Below are 13,096 nucleotides of genomic sequence, written 5' to 3'. Positions count from 1 at the left end.
TTCTACCACTGGATGATCTGCCAAGTATTCTGCCACAACTCTCCCCTTGATAGATTTCTGTGTAACATGTGTGATGTCAAATTTTGATAACAATAACAACCATCGTGCGGTTCTTTCTGTCAGGGCCAATTTCTCGAAGAGATATTTGAGATGATCCATCCAAGATAACAAGATAACTGAATGAGATAACATATAGTGCCGAAGTCTCTGAGTAGTCCATACCAGTGCCAAGTAAGTCTTTTCAAGGGTCGAATACTTTCGTTCATATTCTAACATATTTTTGCTGATATAGTAGATAACCCTTTCTTTTCGATTATCTTTGTTATACTGTGCAAGCATGCATCCCATAGCTTCTTCTGTGACTGACAGATAAAAAAGAAGTGGTTCACCCGGTGTAGGTGGAACAAAAATAGGCAGGTTTAAGAGATATTCCTTGACTTGATCGAAAGCCTTTTGACATTGTTCATTCCAAACTATTGGTTCATTCTTCTTGAGAAGCTTGAAAATAGGTTCACAGACATTGGTGAGTTGAGTGATGAATCTACTGACATACTGGATTCTGCCTAGAAAACCTCGAATCTACTTTTCAGTCTCAGGCAATGGTATTTCTTGGATAGTTTTTATCTTCACAGGGTCTACTTCGATCCCTCTTTGACTGACTACAAATCCCAATAATTTTTCAGAAGTTACTCCAAATACACATAACTATGGGTTGAGTCGGAGTTGGTATTTTTGAATCCTTGTGAGAAACTTTTCTAGTGCAGCAACGTGCCCCAATCGTTCCTTAGACTTGACTATCATATCATCTACATAAACTTCGACTTCCTTGTGTATCATGTCGTGCAGTAAAGTCGTAACTGCTCTTTGATAGGTGGCTATAGCATTCTTCAAATCAAAAGGCAAATCTTGTAGCAAAAGGTTCCCCACTGTGTGATAAACGATGTTTTTTGCATATCACGAGGATCCATTTTTATCTGATTGTACCTTGAAAAACCATTCATGAAGGACAACAAAGTATGCCCTACCGTACTATCTACTAGAATATCTATGTGTGGTAAAGGAAAATTTTCTTTTGGACTCGCTTTGTTTAGGTCTCTAAAGTCCACATACATTCTGACTTTTTCATCATTTTTAGCCATTGGGACGATATTAACAATCCACTCAAGGTATTCTATTACTTCCAAAAATTCAGCATTAATCTACTTTATAACTTCTTCTTTAATCTTTAGAGTCCATTTTGGCTTCTTACGTCGAAGTTTCTGTTTAATTGGTCGAGCATCAGGATATAATGGAATCCGATGTTGAAAAATATCTGTGCTTACTCCCGGCATGTCCTCGTAAGATCACGCGAACACGTCTTTGAACTTTCTGAGCAAGTCTATTATCCCTTTGCGTTCATCGGGAGATAAGGTGATCCCAATCCGAATCTCTTGAGGACTTTATTTTGTTCCGAGGTTGATAACCTCTACTTCCTCTATTAGAGCTTGAGCCCGACGTTCATTTTCTTGTTCAAGTAATTTGGTTATTTCAGGGAGAGGTTCTTCATCAGAAGATTCTCCCTCTGAAGCCAGATTATTAGTTAAATTATTATTGTGCTCAGGGTAATCAAAAATTTCTTTCATTTCATTGAAAACAGATGGGGTAACAAGACTTATTGCAGACTTAATAGACTCACTTGACTCAGCAGGAATAACAGACTCACTATAAATAACAGACTCACTTGACTCAACAGAAACAACTAACTTACTTGATTCAACAGAAATAAAAGACTTACCAGACATGTCAAGTTGAACAGGACTAATAGGATTGATAGAACCAACCTCGACATGTAGCACAGGACTCATTACATGATAATTAGTCAAAAACCTGATCGCGGGTTTCATTACAGACTGAGGATTTAAGGTTTCCTTCTCAACTGACAATACTAAGACACTATGATCTTCAATGAACAACTGATCAATATTGAGGGAGTCCAATTTGAGTTGCCAGTCTTCAGCTTTCTTTTCTTCCTCTTCTGTGTTTGCTTCTTTTTCAAGTCAATCCATACCAAAGAAGATTTCAAACCTCGGCAGACTAGTACTCGTGATGTGATCAATAAATGACTCTGGGAACCCACAGTATCGAAAGTCTTCCCCTTCTTGTATGAAATATCCATTAAGGGTCTTACGATAAGGCTTCATTTTAATTGGATCCATGGTACGCCCTTGCCTTTTTGTGATTGCTTTGTCCCGTTTTGTCTTCCAATATTGGACCCAGTCTTTCTTAGTAGGTTCATACCCCAACCCGAATGTGCTGACGACTTCCTTGATCACTGGTGCATCTTTAATACCTTGTTGCCTACGACCTAGGCCCATACCAGGAAAGAACCTCATGTTTTTGAATATGTTAGCCATACAGTAATTAGAGGTATTTTCAATTGGAAAATACTCTTTCATCGAATGATCTCATTGGATTGAGCAGATCTTCTTAAATTCAAACCCGTTGAGCTCTACCCCCTGTTGTTCTGACTGAATATCAAGCAACGGCTCACTCTTAGCTTCGGTACTGTGTAAAATTCCCACAATCTCAGCATCTCCGTGAAGGGTGATCACCAGTCCATCTTTAATAAATTTAATCTTCTGATGTAGCGTAGAAGGTATGACTTTGATTTGGTGTAGTCATGGTCTTCTTAATAATAGATTAAAAGAAGACTGGATGTCTATGACCTGAAATTCTACAAGAAATTCCGTTATGCCTGTGGACAATCGAACATGCAAAATACCTAGTACATCCCTTTTGGTGTTATCATATATGTAGACAAGAAATGTTCACCATGAACCTCAATGCTACATTGTTTGGAGTCGCCACCATTCTTTTTTGGAAATGGGTGTAAATGGGTACCCGAATCGATTTTTTGAAAACCATTTTTTTTTCATGGCATTATAGTGACTCTCATGTGTTCGAAAGGACAAGGTCTACCTAAGATTTAGGTAAGGAGGTCCGATTAGAGGATGGGGAAGGTGTTAGGCACCCCATCCTCTTCACCAAAGGTGGTTACCTTGCTTGGCCATTTTATCTTGTAAAAAACTTAAGAAAATCAATACTAAAATGCACGAGAATGCATGATAAGGGTGGTGTGTGCATTGGAGTGAAATGTCCCCTTAACAAAGGGTTTTGATTTCAACATGACATTAATGACATTTTATGAAAAAGAATGACCCATGTAGTCACATTAAATTTATGAATATGAATGTAGGTTTGAGCTTTTAGAGAGACTCCATGATGAAATTTCCTTGAGGCCACAACCTTGATGCATGTATGCATGGCTAGAAACTTAGTGTTTCACCCCATCAAGAGGGTGACACCTTTCTTCATCATTGCCATGCATAGGTGAGTGTGTGCATTGTGTACAATATGATGCATGAGATTGAGGTAAAATGGGCTTCAACCCCCATCCTTTCGATCGAACCTTAGTCCAATCTACTTGGATGGGAGAGGGTATACATTACATCTTAGGGATTTCTAAAAATAAAAGAAAATGAGAAGGTTAGAAGAAGAGAATGCAAACTTTGAAACAAATAGCTCGTGGTGAAGATTTCGTTTGTGAAAGCTATTCTGACAATGGGGTAACTGGGTGGTTTGACTTGGATGGGATAAATGAAGACACAGGGTCAAATGGTAATTGGGTGTTGGAAACCATGTTCAGGGCTAGTGAAGGTTGATAGGCAAGTAATGAATTAGTGGTGACATTTGGTGATGTTAGGCTAGGGATTATGACCTTTTTGTTGTCAATAAGATTTTGAATGGCATGGCGCAATGTGATACATCGATCAGTGTGATGGTCAGGATTTTGATAGAATTCACAAACTAAGTTCAGGTTGTGTCTAGTTGGCAAGGGATTTGGCAAAGGTTGGGGTTGGATCGGGGTAAGAAGCCTTTTTTTTCAACAGTTTTTGAAAGGCTACGGTCAGAGTCATCCCTAGATTGGTAAATTGACGCGGAGCTCGGGATTGACTTGGGTGAGTTTGATTATTGGTTTGGGCTAGACGCTGAACTGGGGTAGCTGACGTGTTGGCTATGTAAACATGATTGGTACTAGGTTTGAGAACATATGGTTTCTTAGACTTATTGTCCGAGGGGTTAGAAAGAACCCCAGAGGCAAATGCGTCATCGAGTTGACTTCCGACTTGTAATAAGGACTCAAAAGTAGGGAGATATTGGGCGACTAAATGCTGAGCATATCCTTGTGTAAGATTTTTCAAGATGATTGCCACTTGTTCCTTCTTTGAAGGTCGATCCCACATTTGGGCAGCCTTGACTCTCCAACGACCAATGAAACCAGTAAAGGCCTCGCCATTCTTTTGTTTAGTTGACTCCAAATCTCTTCTTGAAGTCTCAATCTCGGTACTGTATTTATACTATGCTAGAAAGCTTTTAACATATTCTCTCATGTACCTACTATAGTTGGATCTTGAGACATCAACCATCGTAGAGCTGATCCTGATAGAGTTCGCTGAAATAACAATGTCATCTGTTTATCACTGAGCCCCATAGTGTGCATGTTAGTAACATACACCTTAAGATGCATTTTTGCATAACCTACACCATTGAACTTGTCCATTTCAGGTATTATAAATTTATTTGGCAAATGAATTCTAAGGATACGGTTCAAAGCTTCAATGTCTGCTGCAATTTCATCGATACCCTTTATACTCTTCATAGCTGACTTTAACTGAGATATCCTCTTGGCTAACACCAGATTTTCATCTAAATATTCTTCATCTCCTTCAAGTTCAAAGACCTCATGTGCACGTCTCGTTGCATTTTCTTCTACCCTTTTTTTCCTTTTGGATCGTCAAGGGGATTGCCCGTTGATTCTGAAATCTGTTCTAAAACTTTCACTTTGCCTTTTATAGTTGATATCATTGGCAAAGGCTGTCAAAATCTTACGGATCTCTGTAAGCTCAGACTCTGAAGCTATTTTTGCTTGTTGACTTAGTGTTGTCGTTCGTTCTAATCGACTGGACTTACGACTCCAAGTAGGAGGTGGATGCTTGAGTTTGGGCGCAATGATAATCCTATACACCACATCAAAGATAAATTTAATCAATTTCAGTGTTACTTCCTTGATAACATTTTAATGAGTCTTTGAAATTGTGCACCAATCTATTAAATAATCCATTCATGCAATGTTCATTCCAAATAAGTGTTTATTCAAAAGAAAAATAGCTTTATTGAAAATATTAAAAATTATTGACAAAGAAAAATTCATTGAATAACATCTTTTTAACTTAAATTATTCTTTTACATAGACGCTTGGCCTCGTCTTGATGGTCATCAAGATTGTTAGAACTATTAGGCTTGATTCTCTTGGCTCTAACAACTAGTTCTTTGAATTCTGCTGGTCCGTTTAGATACCCTAAGGTGCGTTTGTTCCAAGCCTTCTCGATAAGATGTACTAACTTCTCAGTCAATGGCTCGGGAAGGAAGAAAGCTTTGTGTTGAGGTAAATATAACTCTATGGGTACGTCGTAGTGCTCTGAGATCAATGTAGGTTTGTAGAAAGATGTTTCTTTTAGTCCGATCAAACGGACATAATAGGATCCTTTGGTTCCTAGAACAAGGGGATTAGTCATCCACCAAGGGCATCTTAAGCCAATATGACGGGCAAGACGAGAATCCAACCATTTGCTCCAAGCCTTAACTGAGTTGTGACGTACTAACATATTTCTTTTGGAAAATGTTCTAGCCCATACTCAAGATTTGAAGGGACATCTACAATTTTGAGACGGTCACAAAGTCACATATAGAGCAGGTGGGGGCTTCCTTTGAAGTTTTCTCCCTCACCATTCTTTATGGCATCTAGTCCCGAGAAAGTTTCAGCTAGGATAAGAGGTACATGGTTGGCTTTCCTTGAGAGTTGGGAAGCTATGTCTATGAAAGACTCATGGACAGTTTGACCATCACTGTTGGAGGTTAGTATGTATCAGGCTAGGATTCCTAGGCACAATTGATAGTCTCTAGTGGCTTGCCAGGCTTCTGATTTTACACTAACGGGAAGACTGTGGGGGTGATACGGGCCCAATAAAGGTACTAAGTCCAATCTCCCATTATGGACTAGGGCCTTGGCTTCTTCCTTTGAAATGTTCAGTCCTGTGACGAGGTAACCAGAATATCATGTCTTCAATGAGGGCCTGACTAGAGATCCTGAGGTGGATATCCCCATAATACCACAATAATCCTCATGAGTGGGGTACAAGTGCATACGCCCAATATAGAATATGTGAAGGTAAGGGTTCCAACGTTTAGCCATAACACGTAATAGGTTCCAGTCTATTTCAAACTCGTGGAAGTAGAGAGCACATCTTAGCATGAATTTTTCAAAGTTGATCTTCTCTACAGGGTGCATATCTATGACGGTTGTTTTGACTAACTGGTCGATCGGGTTATTGCCTGCGGTTAGCATGCTGGTTTGATACAAAACGGTATCTTAGTACACTTCCAAAATCCATGTAAAATATCTTTGTAAGTCATTATTCAAACAAATCATTTTGTAAATTATTTCCTTTATTTCATTTTCTTTTTGGAAAATTTTTCTTCTTTGAAAAATATTTTCTTTTGAAAAAGCATTGTTTCTAGAAAATATTTTTTCTAAAGAACACTTTTTCTGGAAAATACTTTTTTACAGAACATTTTTTTCTGAAACATACTTTCCTTTCAGAAAACATTTACTATTTTTAAGATGGGTTGAAACTCGAATTAGAAAGGAATTTGATTTCCATTTTGATTTAAATGGCCTGACCCATAATGATCGTTGGATCGAGATGGATTGGGTCATAATGAATTATTGTTAAAAATGGATTCTTTATTGGGTTGGTGCACCCATTTTAATTTCAAGTTAGGTTAGATAAAAATTTTGATTCTTGAGGAGAACCATACAGTTTGATCTCATCATTTACATACATACATTCATCATTCATAAGGTCCCATTCAATAAATAACCCGAGAACACCTACGATAATTTCAAGTCGTGACCTACAGGGGAGGTTTCTAGACTCTAAGCTTACTACGTGCAATGCATTTTTATCTGGCCGCCCTTGCCCAAATACACCTATATACCTCTCGAGCGTACTCAATCAGATGATACGTGGTGACTTGGATTGATATATCGTATAGGTGATAATCTAAAATTTCAACCCACTTCTTTGGAGCCAAAAGTAGCCAATTTAATTCCCAGATCAGAGGTGGTGCGCGATGCTTAAGCAAAGGCACTATTAAATCACCTCTTTTTTAGAATAGACGTAATCTATCCTCTTAGTACCGTAGTACATCGTAGCAGGATCTCGCTTAGGCACTGGTTTTGATCAAGAAGTGCAATTGATGTACTTATATTATCTTTGATATACCTATAGGTATGAGTCAAGAGTTGTAGTTTTCATAAATGGTTTGGCATCACACGAGAGTGAAAACGCCCTCGATCCGCGGGGTGCGCGGATCCGCTTTTGACCCTTGAGGTTTGGGAGTCGCCACCTAGTTATTACGGTATAGGAATCAAACTGACTCTAAAATGGGTAAAAAACTAATCTACTACAGAAAAACTGAATCCGGGGATCACATTACGGGATTGGAAGGTGCTAGGCTCCAACCTCGCCCGGCCAATGCCGGTCTCTACTTATCCCAAATAAGATTATATTGCTAATGACAAAACCTAGATAAAAATATAACAGAAATGTTACCTTCGAGACGCAAAGGTTCTATTCCCTCAGATCTGGTGAAACTGCTCCTTGTACCGTATTCCTTATTTCGTTCTATCTCCGGATCTGATTTCTGATCTCCGTGGCAAGGTATTTCCTTCTTTGATCTGGATTCTTCGAATTTGTTATGGATTTTGGGATGTTTTTGAAAGGCTTTTAGGTGTTTTTTAGGCTAAAATCAAAGCATGGGTGTTAGGTAAGGAGTTGGAGCTTCAAAATTAAGGTTTTTGGGAGGTTGTGGAGGCTTCTTCACCTACTTTTTCTAGGATTTTTTCTTTGATACGAAAATAGGGTGTGGAGGCTCCTATTTATAAAGTTTTTTAGAAGCATTAGGGTTTGATTAGGGTTTCTTTTAGAGTTTTAATTAGGATTTTGACTTCGGTCTTATGAGATGGACTTAGTCTTTAGGATTTTAATTTAGGGTTTTGACTTTAGTCTTATGAGATTGACTTGATTAGTTTAGATTAGGGTTTTGATTTAGGGTTTTGACTTTAGTCTTATGAGATTGACTTTAATACTTTGACTTTAGTCTTTCTTGGTTGGTTTTTAATATCTTGACTTTAGTCTTACTTGATTGACTTTAGATTGACTTTAGTCTTACTTGATTAACTTTAATGTTTCACTTTACATTATGATTTGTTTATTAATTTTGAAATTTTTAATTATTAAAGTTGTAAAATTACCGTTTTACCCTCGGAGAGGATTTTTTTACGTTTTAAGTCGTTTTTCAATGTTTCAGGATGTTTTGGAATCCGTTTTTCGTAAGGAATCCAATGGGAATGTTGGTTTTTGTCATTTATGAAATTTTTTGTGTGAAATAATCGTGAATTTTATGAGGGGTATTTTCGTAATTTTGTCGAATTCTGTGAAAATTGACGAAATGATTTATTTGCTTTCGATTTGTTATTTTATGTGTTTGAATGAATTTTTCTAATCGTAACGTAGGCTCTAGGGTTGTTTTGATGTTGGGTATTTTGGTAATTTGGTCATTTTTAGTGATTTTTATCGTGAAGCTTCTTTTTGGTCTGCAAGAGGATGATTTCTATGTTTCTGGGGTCGTATTTTCTTAGCGTAGCGTGGTTTCTAAGTTTTGTCAATTCGAGATACCTCATCCTGATTCCTGAAACATATCTGGTAATAAAACAAAGCATTGGAATAAACATCCATCATTAGGAACCGTTGCGATCAGGTTGATGAGTTGATTAATCAGGTGAGTACAAAAATGGGGTGTCTACAGATGCCCCTCTTTGGTAGAAGGTTGAAGCAAACTAGATAGCAAATCTATTTTGGTAGATAGTGCGATATCCGAATGCCAAAGCTAGTGACGGTTCATTTTGTAGCCTGATTTAGCAATTCGTTAGGGTGTTCGGATCCTTGAGGGTAAAACTCTCCCCGAACTAAAAAATTGTCAGTTCCTTGAATTTATAAAATTCTCCTTGACAAATGAAGCAAATGTGCAAATGTGTGTACTGTGTGAAACTGAGTAAAATCTAAGTAAAATAAAACTCAAGAAAATTTGAATGATATTTGAAACAAATCTGAGCAAAAGTTGGAGAAAGTTGAATGTCCTACTCTACCTACCCTAGGTGAAAGAGTAGTGAATTAAACTTTTTGAAAGTCCTATTCTACCTTCCCATGGTGAAAGAGTAATGAACTAATTTGTTTTGGAAAGTTCTACTCTACCTACTCGGAGTGAAAGAGTAATGAACTAATTTTTTTGAGGGTCCTACTTTACCTACCTAGGGTGAAAGAGTAATGAACTAATTTATTTTGGAAAGTTCTACTCTACCTACTTGGAGTGAAAGAGTAATGAACTAATTTTTTGGGAAGTTCTATTCTAGCTACTCGGGGTGAAAGAGTAATGAACTAAACTTTTTGAGAGTCCTACTCTACCTGCCCAGGGTGAAAGAGTAATGAACTAAATTTTTTTTGGAAGTTCTACTCTACCTACTCGGAGTGAAAGAGTAATGAACTAATTTTTTTGAGAGTCCTACTCTACCTGCCCAGGGTGAAAGAGTAATGAACTAATTTTTTTTTGGGAAGTTCTACTCTACCTACTTGGAGTGAAAGAGTAATGAACTAATCTTTTTGAGAGTCCTACTCTACCTACCTAGAGTAATGAACTAATTTTTTTGGGAAGTTCTACTCTACCTACTCGGAGTGAAAGAGTAATGAACTAATTTTCTAGGAGTCCTACTCTACCTGCTCGGGGTGAAAGAGTATTGAACTAATTTTTTTTGTTGGGAAGTTCTACTCTACCTACTCGGAGTGAAAGAGTAATGAACTAATCTTTTTGGGAGTCCTACTCTACCTATGCATAGTGAAAGAGTAATGAACTAAATTTTTTGGGAAACGAACAGGGGATTAACACCGCATTTGATTCTTTCTTTTGAAAAAAAATAAAGAGTTGGATTTTATGAATCGGTCAACATTTTAACTTGCTTTTGAACCTCAGGGGTTTTCAACAAATTGCTATCAAGAGGGTAACCTTTTAATTCAGAGTTTACCTTATCCTTTGGGGTTGGAATTGACCAGGTTTCAGAACCAAAATGCCCCTAGTTTGACAGGGAATATTGCATTGGGGATAATTGAACATAATTTGAAAACGAATGCCCCTAGTATAAGGGGGGAAACTGTACTCTTTAGAAAAGGAAGTGCCCTTGTTATTAAAATTTGAAATCCTTAATTATTGCAAGCGCAATAAAGGTTTAACTTTTAATTTTGACTTTTTATATTGAAGATTTTGAGTCAGGCTCAAAGAAATTAGAACAAAATATTTCTTTCTGAAATTCATAATAGAATTTATTCTTTCTCTTCGTCGATTTACTTAGGGATATGAAACTCTTCAGATCAATCATAGACGAGATACTTGTATCCACTGAGTCTATATTTGATTCAAACTGGATGTTGAAACTTGATCATTCTGACTTCTGATGTTTCGGCTCGGACTGCCTTTTCAGCTTCTCAACTCAACGGAGATTTTCTTTTATTTTTTCGTTGCTCTAAGTTTTGCCTAGATTGCCTTTTCAGGTTTTCAATCTAGCGAGCATGCTCTAGCTTTTGCCTAGATCACCTTTTTAGGTTTTCGATCTAGCGAACTTATAATTTTTTCTTTTTTCTTTGCTCTGATTGTTGCGAAGGTCGTCCTTTCAGATTTTCAACCTTGCTAGCTTGCCTTAATTTTTGCCTAAGCCACCCTTTTCGGGTTTTCAACTTAGCAGGCTTTTTACTTTTTTTTCATTCTAAACTTCTGGAGTTATTGTCTGATCAGCTTTACTACCTTCCTTAACTTTTTCGCACAGTACTTAGGAGGACTTTTATAGGTAAGCTTAGGACTAGGTATAAAAAAAGAGGAATCTTGAGGCTCAAAAACCCAAATGCCCTTTGTGTGGTATTTCCTTTTAAATTATTTTCTTTTTCCTTGAATTTTCTTCCCCACTCTGACAATATTTATTTTTCTTTTGAATTTTTTCTTTTTAGATTTTTTTTTGTCAAGGAATCTATTTTTTTAATTTTAATGTGGTCGGGCCTGAAGTAACTTCTCAAGTTACCTACGTACCCCAGAATTTTGGGATCAGACCAAGACGTAGTTCGAATTTTTCCCTCCCCTGGGTTAGGTGATCGGACTGAGAAAGAAAAAGGTATATATATTTTTTGAAAAAGGTTGCAAAGGGCTGAGAAATGAGATATTGAACTGTGTAGTAGAAAAATTGATTCGACCAAAGATGGCCTCTTTAAATGTAGTACCGCTTGATCTGGTCAAAGTTGGTTGACTCTGATAGTTCGATTTCATCATGATCTGTAAGTCTGACAGCTTTTCCAGGTAATATTTTTTTATGATGAACAGATCTCCCCAGTTAGGTTTGAACTTCCCTCTGGGGTCAAAAATAAGTGTCTGACTCTCTTTGAGTACCAAATCTCCGACTTGTAAGTGACGGGCCTTGATCTTTTTGTCAAACGCACGGACGACTTTTCTTTGATAAGCCTACACGTGGTACAAAGCTTTTAAGTTATTTTCTTCAGTCAGGTTCAGTTCTTTGTACTAAGGTCGAACTCAGTTTGTTTTGAACAATTGACTTTCCATCAAGTCCTTGATATACGGGATCTCCATTTCAACTGGTGAGACTGCTTCCATATCATACACTAGAGAATAGGGAATGACTCCAGTGGAAGACTGTATTGAAGTGTAATATGTCCATAACGCGAATGGTAACTTCTCTGGCCAATCCCGGTTTGATGTGTGATTGACACATTTTCACGATGATTGTCTTGAGATTTTTACTAGCTGCTACAACTATTCCATTGATTTTAAAAGTTCACACTGATACATTTGGTAATCTCTCCTCTGACTACGTGAGTCTATTCTGGTTTGTATATGTGGTGTTCTCACAGGATGGGTATATATTTCATGTTGAACAACACACCAAATTTAACCGACATATCCTCTAGGACCATGTAAGCAAGTCTTTTGAATTTTTTGAATAAATTCATCATCTCTTTGTACTCCTCTAGGGATAAGTTAGTTCCAATATGAATTTCTTGGGAATTATTTTTGTTCCGAAGTTAATGACCTTTGCTTCCTCGAACAAGACATTTATCTTCTCATTCAAGAGGGGGTTCCTTATTAGAGGAATTTCTCCTTGAAGCCAGTTATTAGTTTATTCGTTAATGTGCTCGAGGTATTCAAAAATTTTATTTATCCAATGAAATTCAGAAGGGGCGACAGACACCTCTATAAACTCGATAAACTAACTCGACTCAAAAGGAAAAGAGTAGACTCAATTTAAAGAAGACATGACCTTGCTGAAAAAAAGGACTCGAGCTAACCCAAATGACTCATGAAAACTCAAGACAACTACCCACACCGGGCTTGATTAGGATTGAGGACTGAGACATTGCTTACAACCGACATGACTGAGGCACTGTGATCATCAAAGAACAATTGGGTGAAAACGCCGTCAATCCGCGGGGTGCGTGGATCCGCTTTTGACCCTTGAGGTTTGGGAGTCGCCACCTAGTTGTTAAGGTCTACGAACCAAACTGACTCTAAAAAAGGCAAACTAATCTACGAAAGAGAAAAAGAGTACGGGGATCACGTTACGGGATTGGAAGGTGTTAGGCACCAACCCCGCCCGGTCAAAGCCGATCTCTACTAACTTCAAAAATAAATCACATTGCTGAAAACCTAGATAAAAATAAAAATAAAAAATTTCATACCTTTCCGATAGCAAGGATTTTGTTCCCTCAGATCTGACAAAAAATAGCTCATTGTACCGTACTCCCTTGCTTCGTTCTGTCTCTGGATTTGATTTCGGATCTCCGAGGCAAGGTATCTCCTTATTTTTGGATCTGAACTCTTCAAG

This window comes from Akebia trifoliata, chromosome 10 (assembly GCF_017979445.1).
Source record: "Akebia trifoliata isolate Shusen 1 chromosome 10, ASM1797944v1, whole genome shotgun sequence".
Taxonomy (NCBI): Eukaryota; Viridiplantae; Streptophyta; class Magnoliopsida; order Ranunculales; family Lardizabalaceae; genus Akebia; species Akebia trifoliata.
The sequence above is the reverse complement of the archived record's forward strand: the minus strand, read 5'-3'. Positions refer to the sequence as shown.